We start from the raw sequence: 26001 nt of genomic DNA, 5'->3' as shown, positions 1-26001 counted from the left end.
CACGAATTGGGAGTGGGGCAAAAGTGCCCTGGCTGAGGTTCCTTGAATTCTGATGTACACATGGGTCACCTGGGGGGGGGGGCCCGCTTGCTGAACTGTTGATTCTGATTCTGCACAACTGGGGCAGAGCCTGAAATTCTGCAGTTCTTTCGTATTTATTTATGACCATTGAACTGTAATTGACATGCAACCCTGTGTAAGTTTAAGGTACGCGATGCATTGATGCGACGCATTCATATATCGCCCTACGATTAGTCAACACCTCTATGACGTCACATAATTATTATCTCTTTTTTGTGGTGGGAACAATCAGGATCTTGTCTCTTAGCAACTTTGAAGTTTATAATACAGTCCTGTTGACTCTAATCGCGAGTGCTATATTTCTAACCAGCTCTCAGGTGGACCACATTTTGGGCAACCACGCTATTCGATAAGGTGCCTTTCAAATGTAACAACAACCCCCCTTTTTCAAATGCAGTCTTGTGCCCTGCATCCCTGAGGAATGTCTGAGTTATGCTGACCTCCAGATCCGTGGTAGAAAGTTTAAAAGTCTGTGTAAGGAAAAGCAACTCCTTGAAACCAACACTTATTTATTGAGCACTTACTATGTGTCAAATCCAGCCAGGCAGGCCTGTGTCTGTTACACCTGTGCTGGTTTCCTGCAGCTGCTGTAACAAGGCTTAAAATAACAGCCACTTATTGTCCTATAGCTCTGGAAGCTGGAAATCCTTAGTCAAGGTACCTGCAGGGCCACATGTCCTCTCAAGCTTCTAGAGGACTGCCTCTCAGTTTCTTCTTCTTTCTTGCAGATCACATTTATTTTCTTATTTTTTTCTTTTAACAAACTTTTTGTTTTGAAATAATTACAGAGTCACAGGAAGTTGCAACAATTGTATGGGAAAGGGGGAGGGGCGGTCCTAGCTAGGTACTCTCACCCTCTTGGTGTTGCTAGTGATCCTTGGTATTCCCTGGCTTCCTTCCTCCACGAAGGACCCCCATCATTAGACTTGGGCCCACCCTAAAGCCAGGGTGACCTCATCAAGAAGTCCTTAACGTGATCACGTTGGCAAAGACCCTATTTCCAAATAAGGTCCCATTCACAGGTATGGGGGAGCTACGACTTGGATATATCTTTTTTGGGGGACTCTGTTTAACTCTCAGCAAGAGGTAAAGATAGGAATGGGAATAAAAGCATCCAACTGGATACTGAACCCCATAGATTCACTACTGTAGTGGGTTGTGGCTGGAGGTGCCCAAATCGACCCCCACCTTCTGCAGGAACCCACTCCTCCCCACCCCCCACTGACGATCCCCCCCCCCTCCCCGATGATGGGTCCAGTTCACCCCCCTGACGATGGGTTCCCCCCTCTCCCTTCCTGACCCCTCAGTACTGATGACACTGCCTCATTCTACAGAACGTAGTATTTTCCTACAGAATCTAAAATCACCGACTAGACTGCAGGATCCCAGGGGTCATAGACCTGAGAAAAGCCCCTCATCTTTTGGTACGAGGTGAGGACACGCTGGCTACTTTTAGCACTGGAAGGTTAAGATCACATGAGCGTCCGCCTTTACTTTTTCTTTATTCTTTCGTGTTGCATGTGAACCAATTATTCACCCCCTCAACATGCCGGGCGCTGGGGTAGAGCTGACCCCAGTCCCAGGCTTAGAGAGAGGAGGCAAAGGCAATGTCAGACCCTTGTCTCAGGCACTGCTTCTCTTGAAATCCCAGGGAGCATTGTCTTTGGAGCTCTCTGGTGTGGGTCCCTTAAACATGGTGCTGGGGAGGCCACCTGCCACTGAAACACTGCTCGCCCTGACTTCGTGGGGGGTTCCAGCTGTTGCCTTCTGTCTAGCCCAGGGAAGTTAGTTACATTGCACAGTCAAGCCCAGACTCCCGAACATCCCTTTGGGGTGAGGCTCGGCCAAAGCCACCCACAAACTGGGTCGGGGCTGAGAGTCACGAGGGGCTGAGAGCCCAGGACCCAAACATTTGTCCTTTGGACTCTGCCAAAGTCCTCTCCAGAGGTGGGACAGGCAGGCGGGCCAAGCCCTAGAGGTTACCTCTTCTCCAACTGCTGCCAGGGAGTGTGGGAGCAAGGACCTTCTTCCACAAGGCAGCCAGCCTTCAGGACTCTGCAAGTTGCTCTGACATCTTTCCAGACCACCTTTAAGAGATTGGTGAGGAGTGGGACGGTCAGGCAGCTGCGGCCCAAATCTGCATGTCCAGAATCTCCCGTGGCTCCCGCTCTGGGCCAGGTGTCTCTGAGGATGGTCTGCAGCCACTGGCACCACAATCACACAAGGACCTGGTAAAATGCAGATTCCAGGGCCCCACCCCAGCCTTTCTGAGTCAGACTCCTGACCAAGCAACCTGGACAGCCACACAGAACCTCACACTCAGCAGGGCCCCAGGCTTCCGCTGAGATTCTCTGCCGCCATCTTGAAATGCTCATTAATTTCTGAGCCCCACAACTCGTAGAGCCAGCCCTGGTTAGAATCTCTGGAAGTGGGGCCTGGGAATCTCCTTTTTCTTTTTTTAGCCTGGTCCTTGGTGGGGGGGGTCAGATTTACGCTCAAGTTTATGAGCCGACCCTCTAGGGATTCTAAAGTATGAGAGCGCAAAGGTGGGGGGAAGTTTCTGAATCCTCTCGCTTAAGAAGGCAAAATGCATTGAACACTGTTTCTTTTCCAAACCCCCAGCAGCTTGCCCGCCTGCGTACTCTTCACTTATCTGGACAAGGGACAGCACGAGGGAGGGGAGGAGGAGTGGGGGGGGGGAGGCAGGGAGGGGAAGAACCAGCAACCCAGTTCTGGTGACAGGCGTGTGTCCTTTACACTTGGGTCTGGGACACTCATTCGGAACCACGTGCCCTCTCCCTTCTCCTCCTCTTCGCCGTTGACCACTTACAGAAGGGATCACTGCTTTCAAACCATTCTTCCTAAGTTGCGATGCAGTCCCGTCTCGTGGGCTGAGTGGTGCTCCCCCCGGCCTCTGATTCAGGCGCTGAAGTCCTCACCCCTGTAACTGATAACGTGACTTTGTTTGGAAATAAAATCATTGCAGATGTAGTTAGTTAAGAGGTCCAACCGGGGTGCGGGGGTCAGTGCGATATGACTGGTGTCCTTCAAACAGAGCACATGCGAAGAGCGAGACGCACACAGAGAAAGATGATGCACAGGGGAGTTAGGGCCTTAGCCGCTTCTAGGTCCAGGAACGCCCGAGGCCACCAGAACCAGGAAAGGGGTGGGGGGCAGATTCTTTCCCACAGCCCTTGGAAGGACGGCCCCTTGCCAGCACCTTGATCTTGGACTTCCAGCCTCCGGAACTGTGAGATGGTAGAATTATGTGGTTTATGCCTCCCAGTCCGTGGCGGTCGTAGCAAACTAGTATACCTCTTCTTCAAGACGGTCAATAGCCCGCAGCCCAATCCCAAAAGAGATACGGCCCCTCACATTTCAAAAGCGGGGCCACGGCGCCCAGAAGTGTCAATAATATGCTTGGGGGCCCCCAGCACGTCCAGCCCTGACAAGGCCGAGACTTGGAACAGTCTCTTTCCTCCAGGCAGCCTCTTTCTTCCTTTCTGCTGTGATGCATCTCCCACATCTCGTGGGCGGAGGTGACAGAGGGAGCCAACGCGTCCACCGGCCACGGCTCTAACTGACACGATCTGGTTGTTCAGTCGCAGCCGCCGTGGATGGTGGCTGAGCCCATTCAGGGGCTGAAGCCGCCCACTTGGGTGTGTCTTTCAGCCTTGCGTGTGGGAGGACACCGCCATCAGGCTGTCAGCCGGCACCTCTCGGCCTGTCAAAGTCACGGGGGAGAAAAAGCCACTCCAGCATCCCTCCCAGGAGACGAGGACCCTGGACCACCGATTTCCGATGGCTTTCTCCTGTTACCAGCCAGTCTCAGAATTCGAGGAATGATTCAAGGGTGTCCTTGTGCTGTCACTAAAATGTTGTCCGCTGTTCTCTGCCCCTGCTAAAAGAGCAGGCCATGTATTGCCGGCCTGGGAACCTCCGAGAGCTTTGGCAGCAAGGGGCTGAGGGAGCCTCAGGTCAGTGTGCGGTCCACACAGCGTGTCCCGAGGCAGGGAGCACAGCCCACTTCAGGGAGGCTCATTTTGGCCACCCCTGAGGTCTTACTAGAGGAGTGGGGGTTCGCACCGCATTCCCTCTGCTTCCGATCTAGCCCCGTGAGCTCGGGTCCTACAAGAGCACTGTCCCACTACATTGATCTTTATGAGCCACAAGTGGCCTTCAGTCACGTTAATCCTCTCTCGTTAGAGACACAACTGTCAGAAGTACACAGGGCGCCTGGGTGGCTGGGTCAGTTAAGTGTCCTGACTCCTGCGTTCGGCTCAGGTCATGATCTCAGAGCCATGAGATCAAGCCCTGCATGGGGCTCCGAGCTCTGTGCTCCCAGAGCCGGCTTAGGATTCTCTCTCTCTCTCTCTCTCTCTCTCTCAAAATAAATAAACTTAAAAAAAAGAAATGCTAATACATATCAGAGGCTACGTGCAATGCTCAGAACACGGAAAATGTCCAAGCAAGGGTGGTGGTGGTTGTTTTTATCAATTCACAGACCCTTTAGAGCATTTTCTTGCTTATCCATAGAGAGACTTTCAAACTGGATCATCTGTGGTCCCTTGGGTTTCCAAAATCCAAAATCACCAAAATGCTAATGTGAGCAATTATATGACTTACACCTTGGCCCTAAGACCAGAAGGTCTGACCTTGCATCTGCACTGGTGTGCAAGCCTCTTAAAAAGGTATACTCAATTCAAGGTGCAGATACATTTTTTTTTTCTTTGAGAAAGTTTCTGGCTGTTATCAGATTCTCAAAGGGGTTCTATGTCTCCCAAGGGATCATTTCTGGAAATGGTCTGAGCAGGTTGCTTGTGCCTAAGGGAGCGGAGAAGGGACCCACCGTTTACCAAGCCCTACTATGTGCCAGGCTGATATAACATCATCCCTGTACTAACAACTGGGTAAAGTAGACCCTATCACTCTCACTTTCCAGTTGAGGAAACAGAGGTTCCAGGTGCTCAAACTGGGGGATAGACACTGGCCTTGGTCTCTTGCCTGTCCCACGGCTGGCACAGGCCTCTCTGATGCCAAGCTGGGCTCCATCATCGGCACTGAGCTCCCTCTGGGAAATGGAGCAAGGTACCCTAGCCGGGAAGTGCATGCCCTGCCCCTGGTCAGATCTCAGCTCGAGCTTCACCCCACGGAGTTTACCACTGACATATCAGGGACCACGGGACAGCCCCTCTCCAATTCTGTGAACGACCTCCCTTCAGGTCCACAGAGAATCCACAGCCCTGAGTGAAGCATCCACCTCTTCTCCAGAAAGTACCTGGCACCCGGCTTAGACCACTCTGGGTCCCTCTCTCGTGCTCGCGGCATGCCGTGCCAGAGGCCATGCAGTTGTTAAAAGCCTGGGTCCTGGAAGCAGGGAGAATTCTGACTCTGCCATTTATCAGCTACGTGACCTTGAATTATTCTGTGAACCCCTCTGTGCCTCACTTTCTACATTTCTACAGTGAAGCTAATAGCACCTATTTCACATGAGAGAGTATTACCTTTTTCTTGTGCCTTCTCCTATCAGGGACACCCTCACTTCTTTCTCCATCTATGTCCTATTCTCCTACTGGAGAATTCCAAGCAGGTTCCATGCCCACTGGGGAGCTCCACGTGGGGCTTGATCCCACAACTGCGAGATCACCAACTGAGCCAATGTCAAGAGTTGGATGCTTACAGGCATCCCAGGGTGAGAGACTTTTTTTTTTTTAATTTTTTGTTTGTTTATTTTTGAGAGAGACAGAGCATGAGCAGGGGAGGGGCAGAGAGAGGGAGACACAGAATCTGAAGCAAGGTCCAGGCTCTGAGCTGTCAGCACAGAGCCTGACGCGGGGCTCGAACTCACAAACTGCGAAATCATGACCTGAGCTGAAGTTGGACGCCCAGTTGACGGAGCCACCCACGCGCCCCAAGAGACGTTTTTGAATGAAATATCCCTCATGTATTACTGGCAGAGCTGGGGAAAGTTGGAACATGAACTTAAACTCAGGGCTACATGAAATAGGGTCAATCAATAGGGCACATGCTTTGATATCTCCATCGATGACAGAGTGTAGGATGACAGAAATGTGAAGTTTGTTCCCTGTGGCATTTCTTATTATATACATCTTTATCAGGGACCAAAAGGTCATCTAATGTCTACCATTCCAACCACTAACCTTTTCACTCACTTGCATATCCATTCATCCATCCATCCATCCAACCATATATCCATCCATCCATCCATCCATCCATCCATCCATCCATCCATCCAAATATCCATCCATCCATATATCCATCCATCCATCCATCCATCCATCCATCCATCCATCCTTCCATCCATCCATCCAGATATCCATCCAAACATTCATCTCTCTGTCCATCTATTCCTCCATCCATCTATCTATTCATCTACCCATTTGCACATCTGTTAGAACATCTATCCACTCATAGCCTATCACAAACATATGCAGTGGACACTTTCTACCTTACAGGCACTGTGCTAGGCACTGTTGTGACCTGACAGTAAATGACATATGGATTCCACCTTCAAGGGATTTATATTCTAGAGGGGGAGGCAAACGAGCAAATAGGCAATCTTGATTCGGTAGGATATGAGTTACGATAGGGATGCATAGAGGGGCTGTGGGAGAGCACAAGACCGGGGAGGATCAGACAAACTTGTTGGCAGAGGTGACATCTCAGCTGAGGCAGGAAGGCCCAGGAGGGGTCGCTGTGTGGGGACAAGGGCCTTCCAGGCAGAAGGAACCACATGTTCACAGGTAAAGGCAAGAGAAAGTGCTGGCCTGGGGAACTGTGAGGGGCTCCGTCTGGCCAGATCATAGGTAGTGAAGCTGGAAGGAATGAGAGGGCTGGCTGGAGTCCACAGCCTCAGGCTGAGTTTGAGTTTGGACTTTGTGCCAAGAGACTGGGAAGCCTTGGATGCATGTTAGAGAGGCCTGAGTGAAGAGAGCAGGCTCTAGAAAGGTCTTTCTCACAGGAAATAGATTCCCTTCTTGAACAGGAACACTATGTGGGAGGCAAGTTGTCATACTTGGAAACGATCCTGAAAAGGCTTCTTCCTTCTGAAATTTGGTCTTGCTGTCTCCTTTCCCAGAGCCATTTTCTGCCTGGCTGAAAACCTAGTGATGCTGGCAGGAGGGATGCTAATGATTCAGACAGTCATTAATATTCTCCCTGAAGAAGCCTCCTTGAAGCTCTAGCGGGAAATTCAGACCCAAGACCAGGAGAGGATTCCTGTAGTGCATAATTATGGGCAATGATGTCCTTTGGCCAATCGGGAGGGAGAAGCTTGCCTAGCATTAGTCCTGCTCCATTCCCTGGTCATGGCGTTGGCTGGGGCTCATTGCCCAAGCAGGCAACCAGGTTAGGGGGTACATAAGACAGCCGAGAGGCAGCGCACAGGACACAGACTTACTGCCCCCCCACTGTGTCCCACGTACTGTGCCGGGATACAGGAGAAATCAAACCAGATCCTTGCAGGACCTAATATTAAAGACAGCGGGTTATCAATGATGCCAATGCAGGGAAAAGGGGAGGCGAAAGTAAGGCAGAACACCAGCATCTCATCTGAAGTAGTGTGGAGTCAAGATACACTGCCTGTAGTTGATGGAATACGAAGTAAGAGAGTGAAGGCATTTCTTAAAGTTGCCAAAGTAACTAGTGTGAACCTAAAAATAATGGCACACCTATATTAGGAGGACAGGGCGGGAAATGTCAATGGATAAGGTCTAAGGTCTGCAAACCAGTAAATAACAAATGTAAGCACCGTTTTCAGAGATTTGTAGTTAACCACAGAGGGGACAGCCAGGAAACATAAGAACAGTCACTCCTGGGAAGCAGATTCAGTAGGAGGGGGTGGGGTGGACATCTGCTTCTTAATGTAAGGCTTTCTCTTTTACTCAATTATTTCTTTTAATGTTTATTTATTTTGAGAGACAGAGACAGAGTGCAAGTGAGGGAGGGGCAGAGAGAGAGGGAGACACAGAATCCGAAGCAGGCTCCGAGTCTGAAGTGTCGGCACAGAGCCCCACGTGGGGCTTGAACCCACGAACCATGAGCCCATGACCTGAGCTGAAGTCAGACGCTTACCTGACTGAGCCACCCAGGTGCCCCTACTTAATTATTTTTTAGCCACGCGCGTGTGCTTAGATAAAATATTTTGAACATTTGAATAGAGATAAGTCACAGCTTAACAAACTCAGCGGTCAAAAGCCAAATGCATTGGCACAGACAGTTAACACGGCTGTATTTGGAGCAAGGGGGTCTATGGAGACGATTCAGGGAGGCTATGAACTTGGGTGGGAAAAATAATCCCATCCTAATTTTACTGTCCCCTAACTGAAATTCAGCACTTGCTTTCATTACAAACATAGACAAAAAGCCACAGTGGTCTTACCAGACCTGTGACTTTATCACCAATGAAAATCATTGGATTTCCTGTCACCTTAGAATCGTTGCAGATCATCTCGAGATACTTACACTCATCACTACTTCAGAATAAGAGTCTTTGTTGGACTCACAGCTTCTCTTGTTAACGATTCAACGGAGAAGCACCTATCACATTTGTTTCTTTAACGTACCTTTTTGACAACGGTATTTCAATATACAATAAAACCTTGGGTTGCGAACAGAATTCGTTCTGGGAACATGCTTGTAACCCAAAGCGCTTGTATATCAAAGCAAATTTCAAGAACCATTGGCTCAGTTGTGATCATGTGATGTCTGGCATTACAGACGACTCGGATTGAGAGACATCGCTCACTTATCAAGTTAAAATTTATAGAGGGGCGCCTGAGTGGTTCAGTCTGTTAAGCGTCCGACTCTTGGCTTCAGCTCAGGTCATGGTCTCATGGTTCACAGGGTTCGGGCCCCCGTATCAGGCTCTGTGCTGACAGTGTGGCTGGTGCCTGCTTGGGATTCTCTCTGTCTCTCTCTCTCTCTCTCTCTCTCTCTCTCTCTCTCTCCCTCCCCTGCTCACTCTCTCTCTCTCAAATAAATAAACTTAAAAAAATAAAAAAATTTAAAATTTATTAGAAATGTTTGCTCGCTTTGCAGAACATTTGCAGCACAAGTTACTCGCGATCCAAGGTTTTACTGTAATTGGTTCCTTGGCAATCCTGTGCGCTTTTTGTTTTTTGGTTTCATTTTGTTTTGCACTAAAAGACATTTCCTCTGAGAAGGGCTCTCTGTAGGCTTCACCAGACTGCCAAAGGGTGTATGGCATGAAACAGGTTGAGAACCTGCTTTAGTGAAAGAACAGCTTGGGTGTGGTGAGCGGGAAGGGGGGGGGGTTCGGGTTTGATAAAGTTTTGGAGACAGAGAGCAGGATCCATATGTTGAGAGAAGCTAGGACCCAGACCAACGGAGAGGTGGGTAACAGGTGCATGAAGGCATTCTGGTGATAGCACAATGGTACAATCATGGTAAAAACATCAGCAGCCTATACTCTCCTGAGCTCACGGGGTCCAGACGCCGTCCCGAGCCCTTGGCAAATATTATTGAGATCAACCATGACAACAGCTGTAGGAAGGTACGAATGCGATTTCCCTTTTACGGTCTGGGTTACACATCCCCAGCCATATTTATGGACTAGCCTGAAGCCCCATAGGTGGTAAGTCATAGGGTAGAATTCAGACTGTGGTCCGCAGGACTCCCCAGCTTGCGCCCTTAAGTGCTCCCCTATGCTGCCGGGTATAAAGGAAAGTCTTGTTTGCATGTAACCGATAAAGAAATCAAGGATCAGATCAATCAAGTGCAGCCAAGCCCAGGATCCCAGCGTGCTTGGAAACAACCCAGCTGAGGTTTGCCCTTGCCCAGCTGCCTGCTGATTCCTTCCTCGTCCCTCGTGGCTCCCTAGGGCTCTGGAAAGCTCAGGGAACCCGTGCCAGTTCCCTGGGCATCACCATCAAGGCTCACATCCCGCCCACCTTCCATTAGCTCATTGTTCAAATCTGCCTTCCTGTGTTAGCCTCCGGAGTCCTCCTGGTATGACACCTTAATGCCACCATAGCCTCCTAATTAGGCCCCCAACTTTGATGCATGCTACCCTGTGACTGCTAGATGCACCTGCACCTGAGTGCCTGAAATTGGGGTCCTCTGGGGTGGGGGTGGGGTCACATACCACTATGCTCGTGTTTTAAGAGTTGTAACTGTGTGGCCATCTGTAGGACATGATCATCGGCCTTTCCCGGATTCCCTGATAACCATCTTATCGCTGAGGATTGCCACGTGGTTCCAGTGACTGTTCTGTTATGATGGCCACTGGGCTGAGCTGCCCTGCTTTAATCCCAGCACAATAATAAGGAAAGGCTGTGGATGTAATGCAGAAATGAGGCCAGAATTGCCACGCTGTACAAACAGAGGCTCCACAGCAGTGTATGGGGCAGGGGGGTGGCGGGGGGAGAAATGGCAGAAAATTGAGTCAGTGGAGAACCCACTCCAGGCCGGGGTGGGGGGATATTCAAAAAGCCCTCTGGGCGGCCTGTCCTGCGCTCACATGGTGAGCAAAACATCACTCTGCCCATTGCATACAGGCTTTGAATTCAAATTGGATTTGTTTTGCAATTGTGATCACGTTTAATTTGTGGATTTGTTTTGGGGTCATCGCATTATTAGGGTGATGAAGCAGCATCTTTTAAGCAGCATCATAAGAAAAATATTTTATGGTAATGTTGAGAGGGAAGCATCTGAGAGAACATGTGCCCTTTAAAAGTATTCTATGTTTGGGGCGCCTGGGTGGCTCAGTCGGTTAAGGGTCCGACTTTGGCTCAGGTCATGATCTCAAAGTTCGTGGGTTCGAGCCCCACATCGCTCTGTGTTGACAGCTCGGAGCCTGGAACCTGCTTCGGATTCTGTGTCTCCCTCTCTCTCTGCTCCTCCCCCGTACTCCCCCCCCTCAAAAATAAACATTAAAAAAGTTTTAAAAAAAAGTATTCTATGTTTGAAAGACACAGAGCCACATACCGTTTTGCAGACCATCCCCGTGGCTCAAAAACTATTGCCCACTTAGAGTTAATATTCCGAAAGCTTAGCCTCATCCCAGTACCCTGCTGGTCACCATGGACAGGCTCTCCACACCAGCTACCAGGTCAATTTAATATTCTTCAACTAGCTTGTGCCAGTTTCCAGCAATGGTAGGTAAGGCCGGGGTGTTTTAGGGGCTCACACCAGCGCCTAAACACTGGTCAGGGCCTGATAAATGGTAACCACTTCGAATACTACTATTACTCTTCCTTCATGGGGCTTGGGGAAGCGATATCTAAAGGTATAAAAATACCCTCCCCCGGGGCGCCTGGGTGGCTCTGTCACTTACACATCTGACTCTGGTTTTGGCTCAGGTCATGATCTCACAGTCCATGAGTTCAAGCCCCGCATCAGGCTCTGTGCCGACAGCGTGGAGCTTGCTTGGGATTCTCTTTCTCCCTCTCCGTTTGCCCCTTCCCTGCTTGCGCACTCTCTCTCTCAAAATAAATAAACATTAAAAACCATAAAAAATAAATACCCTCTCCTGATGTTCCTGTCTCCATATCTTATATCCCAGTCAAGAAAATAGAAGGAAAATTGACATAAAGGTGTGGCGCCTGGGAAGGAGACACGGGAGGCTCTGTGATGCCTCGGGGAGGAACATTCTGGACTGGAAAACACACCATGGGGGTAAGGCCCAGCTCTGTGTGACCAGGGACAAGTTGTAATGTCTCCCTGAGCCTCGGGCTCCCAATATGTTAATGAGGACAAAGGATCATCCCAGCCTTGCCCACTTCATGGAGCAGGTGGGAGGACCAATGAGGTCAGGATACGGAGGGTGTCAGTGACAACACGAAGGGCTGCCATTGTTACAAGAGTGACAGCAGCAAGGCAGAGTGGAAGACATAGTCAGGAGCCAGTGAGGGATGGGAAGGGGGGGGAGGGGGAGAGGGAGGGAGAGAGAGAGAGAGAGAGAGAGAGAGGAGATTCCCCTGAATCTGTGCGAATTGCTGGCTAACAGTAACTGCCAGCTTGCTTAAGACTAAATTTGTTTTTTCTGCTTTGGGGCTTGACTCTGTGAAAATATTTGGTCTTATTTGAGATCGTTTGTTTTTCTTTGTAAGCATTAAGTGTCTCTTTATAATGCACTGTTCTCGGGGAATCATGGGGAGCATTGCAAACCAATTTTTTTTTCCTAACCGTATTTTCTTGAATAACAAACTCTACTTTGATTTAAACATTTTTATGAGAAGTTCCCTCTTAATGGAAAAGTGATTTTTCAAAATGCATTTGGCAAGGGGGGAGGGGGGTGGGGCGAGGGACGGTAAAGTTACAGTCTCATTTATTCTTCGTGAAGTGGAAGGGAAGTGGAACCCTGGGGAGAAATCGGATAAAAAAAGAAAGTGATAGAATGAAAGGAGAAAAGAAATAATATAATGAATGCACGTGGGCTTTGAATAGGCGTCTCGTGATGTGCATAAGCTCTTGGGTTTGAGGAGACACAGCAATGAGTGGTCAGAGCTGACATCTGGCCAAAGACCAGGTCCTGTGTCTTAGAGGCACTGCCATCTCACGCTGGGCCTCCCGGCCTCAGTTTCCCCACCTGTGGAATGGGATGAAGCCATCTTCGCGGGGCTGCTGGGAGGGCCTCAGGGAACAGTGAATGCGAACATGCAGGCTGTAGGGTGTGGGGCACACGGAGGGAGGATTGTTATTTGCGCAGTGGGGCCGGGGGGGAAGGTTGTACTGAATAAGCTTCAAGACTCTTTCTAGCCCCAAAAATCCAGATTTTGATGAAAACGCACTGACGCACAGGTACACGCATGTGGTCACAGGTGTAGACATTGACGCACACACTCACAGGTGCGCACGTTTGTTCACAGGTACAGACACGGACACACGATGCAGATACATAGTCACACACAGATACACGCACACGCCCTCAGACACACCCCACGTTCTTCAAAGGACACAGTCCCCACTGGAGCCCCACGTCCCCTCTGCCCAGCTGAACACGGCTCCAAAGTAGAGCCTTATGCTCCGTCCACTCCCCGAGCGGAGCCCACATCCTCACAGCCCCGCCCCCAGGCTCTGCCCCATGGTGCCCAGAAACCTCTCAATGCTGTCGTCTCCCGGGCAATGTCCCTCTCTCTGTCCCCTGTCCTTGGCATTTGGTGACCCCCACTGTGAGCTTTGAGCTTCACGAGCTTCATGATCCTGTCTTTGTTGTGTATTTGTTTTTAATTTTCTAAAAATGTTTATATATTTTTGAGAGAGAAAGAGACAGAGTGCGAGCAGGGGAGGGGCAGAGAGAAAGAAAGGGAGGCACGGAATCCAAAGCCAGCTCCGGGCTCTGAGGTGTCAGCACAGAGCCTGACCCCAACGAACTGTGAAATCATGACCTGAGCCGAAGTCGGAGGCTTAGCTGATGGAGCCACCCAGGCGCCCCTGTAGGGATCCTTTCTACCTTGTTCATGAATGCATCGTCGGAGCGTGGCGCTTAGTGGGTGTTCAAAAAGTGCCAGTTGAATGAACGAACGGATGAATGAGCCCTACGGAGGGACATGGTCTGCTCAGCTCTGGACTCTGGAGTCGGCATGGGGAGAAGAAGGGGGCCTGCGCCTGGGCCAGTGCCAGTGCCCTGCCCTCTCCAGCGCTCAGTCAAGCCCCGGGCCCCTCCGGAGCCGACTCTGCTCCATCCACGCACGTCCTCCCTTCGCCGCCTCCTGAGGGACCCAGAGCGCTGGTGATATCCGGGACCTGCCACTGGTAGCTGTTTCTGGCTCATCTCCCACGGCCCCCAAGGTGCCTCCGGAGTTTGCGGGAAAGGATGGGGTTCCTCGAGGAACGCGGGTGCCCTGCAATCCCTCCCGCCCTCCGCACGCCAGCGCCGCCCGCTGCCAGGTCCCAGTAGGTCACCACGTGCTGGAACGGGGCTGTGCGATTCTCACATAAACCCCACATCCCAAAGCCGAGCAAACGCGGGCTCCAGCAGTGAAGTGACCGGCCCGAGGTCACAAGACTGCAGGCGGCAGTCCTAGGAGTTGAACCTGGGCCCCAAATTCTTCACTGCTGCATTTGCCTGACTGCCCACACTGGGTCCGGCACCCTGTCCGGGGCTCCCTCGGCTTCTGTCTTCTCCACTGGGGCAACACGCCCTCTGTATCGTCCTCAGCTCCTATGCTGGGCCAGGAACGACTCAGGGGCAGCAAGCTAGACCAGTCTGATGCCTCGTCTGGGTCCCCTTGGCCAGGCCAACGTGCCCGTTGGGCAGCCGCTGACCTTTTTTCTGGAGTGTTGCCTTACGTAGAAAAACTCACTTGCCGGGGGGGTTATGACACCCCTCACCCCAGCTGACCCCAACCGGAACCAGCGACTGGCGGGCAAGAGGAGGCGGGATCAACTCTGCGGCACAAGTCATGCTCTAGAATCCCTTGCGGGAACCAGCTGAGATCCCAGCCTTGCTAAGCGCCTTCTGCCCTCTCCTGCTTTCCTCACTCGCTCTTTCTAGAAAGCTCTCCTTCCAGAACCCACGTGCACAGGATGTCATGTCTCAGGCTCTACTTCTAGAGAACCTGACCCGAGACAGGCAGGGACAGCCTGACAATCACTGAGACCCCAGTGTCAAGGCCAAGAGGATGGCAGGAACTTCATGGGCATTTATTGAAGGAACGAGGCATTTCTCCTGCCCTCTGTGCAAAGCTTCTGCTCCAATCCATGGGCCTCCTCAGTCAGGCCGTACAGAGAATCAGTTCTTGTTCAAAGGGAGGAGCTTGGTTTTCTGAGGGCACCACTCCATTCCTGGTGCCTAGATATGGAGCACATAGTAGGAGCTTAGTGAGCATTTGTCAAATGAGTGATTATTTATTTGTTTGTTTTAAGAGAGAGAGAGAGAGAAACAGTGAGAGCACAAGTGGGGAAAAGGCAGAGAGAGGGAGAGAGAGAGAATCCCACGCAGCCTCCGCACCACCAGGGCAGAGCCCCACGTGGGGCTCAGCTCAAACTCCCGAACTCGCGAGGTCATGACCTGAGCTGAAGTCAGATGCTTAACTGCCTGTGCCACGCAGGCGCCCCAGTGAGTGAATATTTCAATGAGTGACTGTCTGCTTTTCTCCATTCCTGTTTATATCCCCCCCAACCCCTCAAGGCCACCTCTGCCATCACCTGCCAGGTATCCTCACCTGCCATGTTCACCTGCCATGTTCACGGGCTGGCTTTGACTTCATACCAAAGCACCTTCCAGCTGTCTGCACACCTCAGAAGTTCACCGAGGGTCCTCAGGGGTCCCCCAAGGGCATGGGATCAGAGTTTCATGCAGAATAGCTCTGTTTGACCTATTTCCATGAGGTTTTGTTTGGACAAAAGCGCTCTGTGGCTGCAAAGACTGAGAAGCCCCTTGCCCCTCTGCTGTCTTGCATTTTCTTTCTCTCTCTCTCTTCCTCCCTCCCTCCCTTCCTTCCTCCCTCCATTTCTCTTCCTTCCTCCCTCCCTCCCTCCCTTCCTCCCTTCCTTCCTTCCTTCCTCTCTTTTGAGAGACAGTCTTAAGCAGGCTCCATGCCCAGAGCAGAGCCCAGTACAGGGCTCCCATCCCACCACCCTGGGATCATGACCTGAGCAGAAATCAAGAGCTGGATGCCCAAATGACTGAGCCCCCCAGCCGCCCCATCCTGCATGTCTTATCTACCCCCCGTACCCTCTTGAAGTGGGGCACAACGCCCTTCATGCTGCCCCATCCAAATTCTGTGTGTAGACATCCTCTTATGTCCCTGAGGATTCTAGTTTAAGGTTAAAAGCATAGGCTTTGGAGTCAGAAAGGCCCTGGGCCAGTTAATTTAGTCTCTCCTAGCCTCAGTTTCCGTAGCTGTAAAATGGGAAAGTCACAGAGCTACCACCTGAGGGCCGGGCAAGAATTCAGTAAGATGGGTCATGTGCTAAGCAAGTGCCTGACTCCTGGAAAAATACTAAAAGGTGCCTTCTAGTATTTTTTAATTCCCCAGGCAGTGCTTTGGGCATACTTGGAAATTAACTGCCAAAGTAATCAAACTCCTTCGGCCAAGGGAACTAAACTGTGGATATGCGTGAAGCTCATCCTGTCCTGGCATAGCTATTTCCCAGGGACCCAACACCATGTATCATGGCCATGACCACGGGGCTCTAGTGAAAGCCACCAATCCCAGGAGGACGCTGGGGACATTCCAAGTGGCAGCTGCACGGCTAAATAGAGCCCTCGTCCCTTGCTGCAAAAGGACTAGAGAAGGAACCCCAATGTTCCTCTGCTTCTTAAGCATCTGGCTTTCTCCCAGATCCAGGCTCGCTGTGCTTAGACAGCAGGGGAAGTTGGAAGAGAATATGGTTTCTCATTGCCTAGATTTGTTGGTGTATCTGCAGCGGCTTATACAAAGGTTGTGCACAGGGCGTGCTCAATAAAAATCGTGGGGTGAATGCAGGCATAGAGGGACGAGTGAATTGGAGCTCTGTCTGCCATGTAATTTCAGCATCTAGGATAGGTGTCTTTCAATAAATGTTTCGGAGTGAATGAATGAATTCTAGGTTCACTGCCCTGTTCTCAGTTCTGAGACCGAGTCCCAGCACCGAGGAGGCGGGTGATGAATATTTATGGAGGAAATGAACCAGATCCAGTATTTCCCTGGGTAATAACTGGGCTTCAGCTGCGGTTGCCCTCTACCTCCCCACTTGCCCCAGAGTCACAGACATGGGTTCCAGGGACAGAGTCCTCGAGTCCAGTCACCAGCCCAGCTTGGCCTTAGCCGGGTGGAATGGGGTCTAGAAAACAGAGCTATTTATTACCTTCCCCCGGGCACACCCGGGAGACTGACTGGCTGGCTTGCCAGTAAGCTTGGAGGGGATGCCCTTGGGGAACACTCACCCCCCCAGATGGACTGTGCTGGAAGGAGTGGAGCACGGTGACCCAGGGATGCCACCAAGGAGCCCTCATCGGCACGGCGTTGGCATCCTTATAACCACACGGGCGCACACACATTGATGGGGACATGTGGCCACGCCCCGCTGGGCACAGAGCTCTCTACAGTGACCCTTCCTTCCTCCCCTGTCTGCACGTGGGAGCCACTGTCCAGAACAGGCTCCCGAGATCCACACGAGTGATCTCGTCTGTTCATCTTCCCAGTGCATCCCCGGGGGCACAGGCATGTGGCTGTGCACTCGGCCTTGCCCAGCCTCCCCCCTCTGCCATCCCATCCAAACGCACCTTGCCTCTGCCCCGAGCACACAGTGGCCACACGCCGCCCTGTGGCACCACCAAGAGACAACACCACCTGTCACACGGGACCCCTTCCTTGGATTAGAGAAGCCCGATTAGCCAGGAGCTGCGGCTCAGCGTTCACAGCGCAGAACCAGAGACAAGTCACGGGTCCCCTCATTGCCTGGAGTTACGGGAGTCCCTCCCTAACCCCGCGTTCTGTGCCACCGACGGGCAGCTGCTCTATCCTTCGCCACCGCTGGGATTGACTCCCCCCGCACCCCCACCCCACCCCAACCCAGTGGAACCAGGAAGTGGCCCGGCCCCTTAGAGTTGCCTGGCCTGCAGGCTGCAATGCTGTCCCCAGAAGTATCTGGATCCTGGGCCGGGGCCCTACTTGGCCCCCAGCCGTGCAAGCCAGAGGCCTCCTCCCGACTCCGGCTTGCGGCGCAGCCGCTTGCCCATGCCTGCTGCCTGTGGGGTCTCGGGCCAGCCAAGCGCATGGGGCCACCCTACAGCACGAGCCGGCGAGTCGGAGGAACGCGGCCTTCGATGCCCAGACAGGCCGGCGCAAGGAACCAGCTCCACACGGGGTGACGAGGAGGCAGCTGGGACCCTAAGGCCTCAATCTGTGCCGACTGATCCTTCCTTCCCCCGTCAGGTTCCCTTTAGCCACGGTCTGGGGTTGACCCCTGCAGCTGCATAGCCCGGGGGAGACGCCGGGCTGGCATTTGGTCCCCTTGGGTACCCTCCAGGTAGGGCGGAAGCGGAGCAGGTCAGGGATGCTGGGAGGCCCCGCAATGCCCCAGGAGAGCAAACCACAAGGGGAGCCCCCTTCCCGAGATGCCCAAGCTGGGTTCGCCACGCCCGCCTGCCCCAGGGGGGGCCGGGCCCCCGCCTGGTACTCACCCCGCTCCGCAGAGGCCTCACCCTCGCGTGGTGGCAGCCGCCCCCTCTCAGGCAGTGCTCCCCATCTGGAGAGGCCGCGGCACTAATCAGCCGCCTGGCGTGGTGCGGCCGAGTGGCTGGGGTTTAATTGACACCAGGTGGCCCCTCCCCAGGGGCAGGCTGGGAGGCGGCTCTGCCCGGCAGGGAGGCCAAGCCCCGGGCAGGGGGGCCCCCCTGGCACCCAGGCCTGGCCGGTTCAGGCCTCCCCTGGGGAGAGCAGGGCAGTCAGGCAGCTGCGGGCCACCCCTCCCCTCCTCTCCCACCGGCCGCCTCCGTAGCACACTCCAGCCCTGCTTTCCTAGGCTCTGACCTTTCTTTCATTTCAGAGGCAGCGGGGACAGTGACAGCGTCTGCCCAGGAGGAGGGTGGCTCAGGTTTCCCCCCTGGCTGGCTGGGGGCAAGGCCCTGTCGGCTGGCTCCTCAGGAGGGACACCCGTGGGCGTCGCGGACCCTCCCCCAGACCATCTTTTATTGAACACTTACTACATGCCAGGCCCTGAACGGTGCCCACATTGTGCTGTGGGAGGTGGGCCTATGGTAATTCCTTCCACTTTGTAGATGAAGGAGCTGAGGCTCAGAGAAGCTAAACTTCTTCCCGAAGTCACACAGCGGGACAGACACCTAGTCAGGGATTTTAACCACCACCTGTAAAGTAGGTCCCCATTTTCCAGATAAAGTAATTGAGGAGGCCACTTCTCAAGGTCACACAGCCAAGTATGGAATTTGGATCCGTCACCAGATGTGTTGGGCCGGGCTGCCCGGAACAGTCAAGTCCAGTCGTGAAACAAGCTTTCTCTCCTGACCGACAGGTATCCCTGCTTATATGAGGGCTCCAAGTGAGTCACAGCTGGGGTTTAGGAGAAGGAACATTGGATGTAGAGTCAGAAGACCTGTGTCGAACCTGCTGTGTGAATTTGAGCAAGTTACTCTACCTCTCTGGGCTTTGCTGCAGCTGGGAGCTGGGAGCACCAAATAGGACACCATGTGGACAGGGCTTTGTGACTGGGACTCCCTGGGCAAGGCTGGGGATGCTGGGGTGATTCTGCCTCAGTAGTCTTTCCCAGAACCCCCCCCCCCCCGTATTTTCTCCCATTACCACCCGGAGCTGAAAGACCCAGCAGTGAAGGGCACACACAGTCTCTGTAGTAACAGACCTGGGTCCAAATCCTGGTTCTGTGCCTCATCAACCACATGACCTTCAGAGGTCACTTCCGTTCTCCGGGTCTCAATTTCTCATCTCTGAAACGTGCTAAAGAGCCCTGCCTCCCTGCCTGGGCTGAGGGAGGATCAGCGACGAATGACCCAGCATCCATCTTTTCATTCAACACCACTCATTGAGCACCTACTATGTGTGGGTCACCGTGCTGGGGACATAATGGTGGGCAAAACAGAGTCAGTCCGTGCCCCGGTGGCGGAGACAGATAATAGTTAAGAGAACACACAAATCAATATGTAACTCCTCGTACATCCTTGAGAAACAGAAGTGGTTATTGTTGTTCACACACTTACTCAGGAAAAGAACTCACATACCTACTATGTGCCAGGTACTGTTATGGGCACTGGGCATGTAGCAGTGAGCCGTGAGGACAGGTCCCGGTACACAGGAAGCTGGCATGTTCCAACAATTAACCATGACCATGTGTAGCAATAACAATGATTACAATTATAATAACATATAATATATAATTATGATTATTATACTATTATCATGTAATAATTAATATTATTATATATTATAATAGGATACCCCCCTGCCCTGTGTGCCTTGATTTCCTCACTGGTAGAATAACATGCCTGTCTGCTGGGTCTGCCCCTTGGGGAGCTCCGAGGTGCAGTGTGGGATTCCAGAACATTCCTAGGTCTAATCTTCAGTGAGGCTCATGGGCTCCTTTTGGTCTGACTTATGGACACCCTGGCAGGCAGCTCATCCCCCTGGCCCAGACCCAGACCCCATGTGGGTTGGGAGAAGCTGAGCCCATGACTCAGCCTGCCTGGCTTGTCAAGTGACAAGGCAGCAGGCAGCTGGCTGGGTTGTGAGCCATGGGGCCGTCATGAGCCAGACGTGGGGCAGGTGCCCAGGGTACAGACTGGGGCTTCAGGATGGCAAGGGAGGGGCTCCGGGCTCAGGTGACTTCACCCTGACCCCGGGTGGCATGTGTCACTAGTAAAGAGAATATTTTGTTAAGAAGCAGTGAGAAATCATGGAACGGACTGCCTTGTGAGTGAATGAGCTCCCCGTCAGTGAAAGTCATCTCCAGCGAGACGTAAAGGGGACTCCAGAAATTGGGAGAGGGTTCTGGGAAAGCTAGGTGATTTCTACACCTTCTTCAGACCTAATTTTGGACATCACTTTCTCCTGGAAGCTTTTTCTGAGACCATCTCCCCCCCCCCCCCCCCGCCCCCCGGCCAGGCAGGCGCTTTGCCTGAGTTCTCGTGCCCTGGGCTTCCCCCTGTGCAAGCCCACGGCTCCAGAATTGCCTGTTCACTTGCCCAATTAAGCCCCAAGTCTGAGCTCCACCTCTGTCCACTCTGTTACCCACCCAGTGCCGCCGATGCACCCATCAGCCGTCCCCTGTCTGGGATCTCACGGTGACTTCTGGTCCCAGTCCCCCCCCCCCCCTGGCTGCGCCTCTTGCGGGCTGCAAGGCAGGGACGGGCACACAGTAGGTCTGTAGAGCAGCACCAATCAGCACAAATACACTGTGAGCCACAGACCTAGCCGTCAGTTCTCTGGTAGCCACATTCAAGAGGTAAACAGAAACAGGTGAAATGAATTATAACGTACTTTAGCCCAGGAAGGTCAAAAAGGATCGTGTCAATGTGTAACGAACATAAAAAAGTACGGATGAGATAGTGCACGTTCTTCCTGATTTTTTGAACATCTTAGAAATCTGGTGGGTCATCTCAATTCAGATTTGCCACATTTCAAGGGCTCAAGGGCCACATGTGGCCGGCTGTTCCTGCCTTGGGCAGATCTGGAAAGTTTTGCTGACTGAGAGAATGAAGATAGGAGGGAGGATATTCTTAGCTTAGTGGGTAAGGTGTCCCTATGGGTTGCCATGTTATTCTTTTTTTGTTTTGGTTTGGTTTTTTTTACTCATCTCTCTCTTTTGCTTTGCTGGGCAGTTCTCTGTGTCCTGTCTTTCTGTCCTTCAAGCCCAGCTCCGTGTTGAGCTGAAAATGAACCAGCTTTTCCAGAACTCTCTCCCAATTTCTGGACCGACTCCCCTTTACAACATCCAGCTAGAACACTTTGACAGGGAACTCATTCACTCACGAGGCAGTCCACTCGGTGATTTCTTACTGCTTCTTACTAGAATATTCTCTTTACTTCTGACACTGGGTCTCCCAGTAGAAGAGGTGGTGTGGTCTGGTGGTTTGAACTCAGGGGGCTGAGTGCCAATCCTGGCTCGGTCGCATAGTTGCATGACCCTGAGCCTCAGTTTCCTCATCTGTAAAGTGGGGCCGATACCACTTTTAGACGACGTGTCATCACTGTTCAGAAGGACTTTCTGCCATGACGGACATGTGGACCCTAAGGTGGTAGCGTCTATCCACACGTGGCTATCAAGCACTTGAAATGTGGCTGGTGTGCCAGAGGAATCGACCTTTGGATTTTACCTGATTAATTACATTTGAATTTAAATAGCTATATGTGGCTGCTGGCTACCACATCAGAGAGCACAGCTTCCCCAGTGTCACGGGAGGATTGATTGACTATAAAGCCCCAAGTGTAGAGCAAGATTTCCCCCACCTGGTGCCTAGTTTATCTGTCTAGTGTGTCTATAAAGACTGTGGAGGCCCCTCTTGAGTAATCGCACATTCCGATAGTGAGTGTAAGGAAATCATCCAAGGCCGGGAAAGAAGCATCTGAGGGGGGTAAGGATGCAAAGGGGGCAAAAACCCCTCAACTCTCAGAAGAGCCTACTCTCCCGACATATTGGGAGACTGTAGGGTTGCTTACACTGTGACAAACGGAGACAGAGAGATGCCTCCCACCTAGAAGGAGCATTGACATTTGTCTGGGTGGCTTATCCTAAAATTGCTTCCTGTGTAAGTGGTTTACATGTATTATCTCATTTAATAGTCACAGCAACCCTACAGTCTCCATGGCATGGAGACTGGTATTGTCTCCAATGACATGAATGGTGAAACTGAGGCTCAGAGAGGTCATGCCGCCTGCCCAAAGTCACACAGCCAGTGAGCCACAGAGCTGGGATTCCAATGTTAAGTCTATGAAGCCCTTGCTCATTCTCCATAGCGTAACACCATTCTCTGTCCAACCCTCGAAATGTCTCTACAGCTTCTCAGTAACTTTGCATCAGTCTTGACTTTCATCCTATAAGGTCGTGTCATATCCCTATCTGGCAACGATGAAAAAAACTGGGCCGCCAATAGGCTCAACAAGTTACTTAATAAAATACTAGTTTAAGGGCATCTTTTTAATAAAATTGACTCAGCAATCATTTTGTACAATTTTCTTTTATATTTAAAAATAAGCCCTGAGTCATATTTTGCTCTGTTCAGAGCTTTCTAATTTACTTAGAAGGTAATTGTCTCCATCTTCATGGTTCTGGACGTTTTGCAATAAATACCTCTTTATGAGGCAAAATGGCATTAAGACCTGACTTGACATCACATGGATTTTGAGCAGAGTTCTGGGCTAGAGACCAGGTCGCTCAGGTTTGTTTAGTTTGTAAGTGACCAGAGTGATTTTGAGCTTTGGAAGAAAAAAAGAGGAAGGGGGAGAATTGGTTAGAATACAGAGCATCTGGACAGTCCCAGGAATCAAGGAAATGACATCTGGGGATGTCAGCAGCAGAAAGTCCCTGAACTTCTTTGAGTGAAAGATTTAGCTCCTAATACTACCCAATCACCCCTGCAAGTCCCAGGTCAGAATTCTAAATTCTCAGGAAAATAAATCTGATTGGTCCAGCATGGGTCACGTGTTTACCCCTAAACCAATCAGCGACCACGGGTGGGCAGAACCATGCAGCGCTGCTGTAGAAACGGATGCTGGGATGCATACATCTGCAAGGAGGAGACAAGGTAGGCAGCCTCAAGACAGGGACTGACATCAGGGAAGGAATCTCCTTCCCAAACACATTCCTTTGTGGCTTGATGTCCTCTCACTGTCCCATCTTGAACAGACTTGTCTTCTCCTTCCCTAGAGAGGGCTGACAATTCTGTAATGCAGGAGTCAGCAAACAATTTCTGTAAAGGGCCAGAGAGTAAATATTTTTGGCTTCACAGACCATACCTTGGCCATGGCTATATTCCAATAAAACATTATTTATAGAGACTGAAATTTGAATTCCATAAAACTTCCATATGTCATGGAATGAATATTCTTCTGACTTTTTTTTCCTCCCAACCATTTAAAATACAAGAATCAGGGACTCCTGGGTGGCTCAGTTGGTTGGGTGTCCGACTTTGGCTCAGGTCATGATCTTGTGGTTCGTGGGGTCGAGCCCCGCGTTGGGCTCTGTGCTGACAGCTCAGAGCCCCGAGCCTGCTTTGGATTCTGTGTCTCCTTCTCTCTCTGCCCTTCCCCACTCACGCTCTGTCTCTCTCTCTCTCTCTCTCTCTCAAAAACAAATAAACATTAAAAAAATAAAATAAATAAATAAGATAAAATACAAGAATCAGCCTGGAAAAAAAATAAAACATAAGAATCAGTCTGTCCAGAAATCAGTGGCAGGCCAGACGGGGCTTGGGTGGGGGCTGTAGTTGGCCAACTCCTGTTGTAGTGAAAAACAACACTAGGTCTTTCGATCTAAATTTTTACCTTGAGACACAGAAATCAGTAACAGAGCCAAATAGTTCGAATATGTGGCAAGTGAAAACGAAAGCAGCCTTTTAAAAGGACTTAATTTAAAATGTAATAAAGTAATTGCCAATGGCATCAGTGAGTGATACTGATCGATCTACCTCTTCCCCCCGGTCAGCGTCCAGGGGACACCGTGCTTCACATCTGCCTCCTTGTCAAAGTGGCGTCAGCAATTAGCAATTTCTGGTTTCCTGAAGAACTTCTAGCCGTCGTTTCTGAAGTGGGATCTGACTTTCCTTCTTTAAAAGAATCTCATTGGGATTGGAAAATGTCGCAGAGAACAAAGAACCAGGGCAGAGCCGGTCCTGGCCGGGATCCCAAAGTGGGCCGGGACTCCATAGCCCGTCTTTCTTGTACCAAACTGATCTCTTGGGTTTGAGGACTGGGGAGAGTCAGCACAAACTCCTAACACACATAGGTTCCAAGGACGGTGTAAGAACAATGGCTATTACCAGCCTTTCTTGGATTGGGAGCTAGGCTCCCTGCTAAATGGCTCACATGGGTCTCTCCCTGTCGTCTTGGCTTGCAGCTAGGAAGGTGGGTGCGATTCTTAGGGTGCATGTCCCTGTATGACGCCTAAGGAAACTGAAGCTCAGAATTTGCATAAGGTCTTCCTCTGGGTTCTCCCAGAACCTGAGATGGGGAGACTCACGCAAACCATTTATTAAGGAAGTGTTCCCAGCGGGGATGGGCAACAGAGGGCGCAATGGAGGAGCCATTTCAGGGGAGGTCCCAGCCTCAGCCTGTCGCTGTTGTGTAAGGTGCACCTCGGGAGTCGTCCTCCTTCAAGGGTTCCCACTGACTTCAGTCACTGCTAAGGGCTGCCCCCGGGGTGGGGGAGGCGGAAGCACCTCCTGCACCCTGAGGACGGTCTTCCCAAGTCACAGGAGCAGCCTTAGAAGCAAGGCACACGGAGGAGGGGGAGGGGCGCGCATAAGCGGCAACCACTCAGGGCCCAGGTCCCTGAGCGGGAGAGCTGGTTCAAAGCCCTGGCTTCCAACTCCAGAGCCTGGAACTGTAACACTAAGCTGGTGGTGCCCCTGGACATTGTATGTGGAATCCTGCTGGTCTGTGTCAAAGTGTTCACTGGGCTTTGGAGAAATGAGAAAAAAACGAGGGCGTTTGAATTTTTATTCCTCACATTATGGTCACCCTATTTATTTATTTATTCAGGTAATAAGCTAGCCTTTCTTTTTAAAAACAATGGTGGCAGTAAACTGCAGGTGTTTTGGATTTTGCTGTTTTTTTATTTTCCTTCTTTCTTTTCTTTCTTTCTTTCTTTCTTTCTTTCTTTCTGCTTCTTTTTTGATGTATTTACTTGGTAAAATAAAAAGCTGAGACAATGTATCCATTTCCCTAAAGATTTTTTTTTCCTTTTCATTTCATGGTCCAGGAAATATAAGCCAGTAGGCTATCTGGTCTGTAAAGGGTCTAAGAATATACTTTGAACTTTTTCCATGGGTGAGAGCAATGTTTCTCATTCCATGAATCCTCTAAGATACAGTGAACAGAGGCACCTGGGTGGCTCAGTCGGTTGAGCGTCCGACTTCGGCTCAGGACATGATCTCGCAGTTCGTGAGTTCGAGCCCCATGTCGGGCTCTGTGCCAACAGCTCAGGGCCTGGAGCCTGCTTCGGATTCTGGGTCTCCCTCCCTCTCTGCCCCTCTCCTGCTCACACTCTGTCTCTGTCTCTCTCTCAAAAATAAATAAACATTAAAAAAAAAATAAGATACAGTGAACAAAATGTTCTGGGGATAGATCAGTTGAGAAACCTATATCCTCTAGTACCCCCTGGGAGAGTTTATAAGGTACATGAGCATATTAAAGTTTCTGACAAGTCCTGCATTAAAGAAATGTACTTAACATTGTTTCACCCAGTGCCCTTTTGCTTTTTGATTACACTAGCCTGCCATGAACATATTTCAGGAAAATTCCATATACCAGCTAAAGCCACTGT

At 51.1% G+C, this 26001-nt stretch overlaps 1 protein-coding gene across 1 annotated transcript in view; it reads right to left on the bottom strand.

Annotated features, from left to right (window-relative positions):
* NOS1 (nitric oxide synthase 1) overlaps positions 1-18483 on the bottom strand; it is a 182141-nt gene extending 163658 nt beyond the window's left edge. Inside the window, exon 1 of the mRNA XM_040443771.1 lies at positions 18176-18483. The gene's annotated coding sequence lies outside the window, so the exon portion shown is untranslated. The remainder of the gene's footprint in view (positions 1-18175) is intronic.
* Between the last annotated feature and the right edge of the window lie 7518 nt (positions 18484-26001).

The sequence above is a fragment of the Herpailurus yagouaroundi genome, unplaced genomic scaffold (assembly GCF_014898765.1).
Source record: "Herpailurus yagouaroundi ecotype Mexico unplaced genomic scaffold, PumYag 191, whole genome shotgun sequence".
Classification (NCBI taxonomy): Eukaryota; Metazoa; Chordata; class Mammalia; order Carnivora; family Felidae; genus Herpailurus; species Herpailurus yagouaroundi.
Note: the sequence above shows the minus strand (reverse complement) of the source record. Positions and strands in the feature narration are given on the sequence as shown.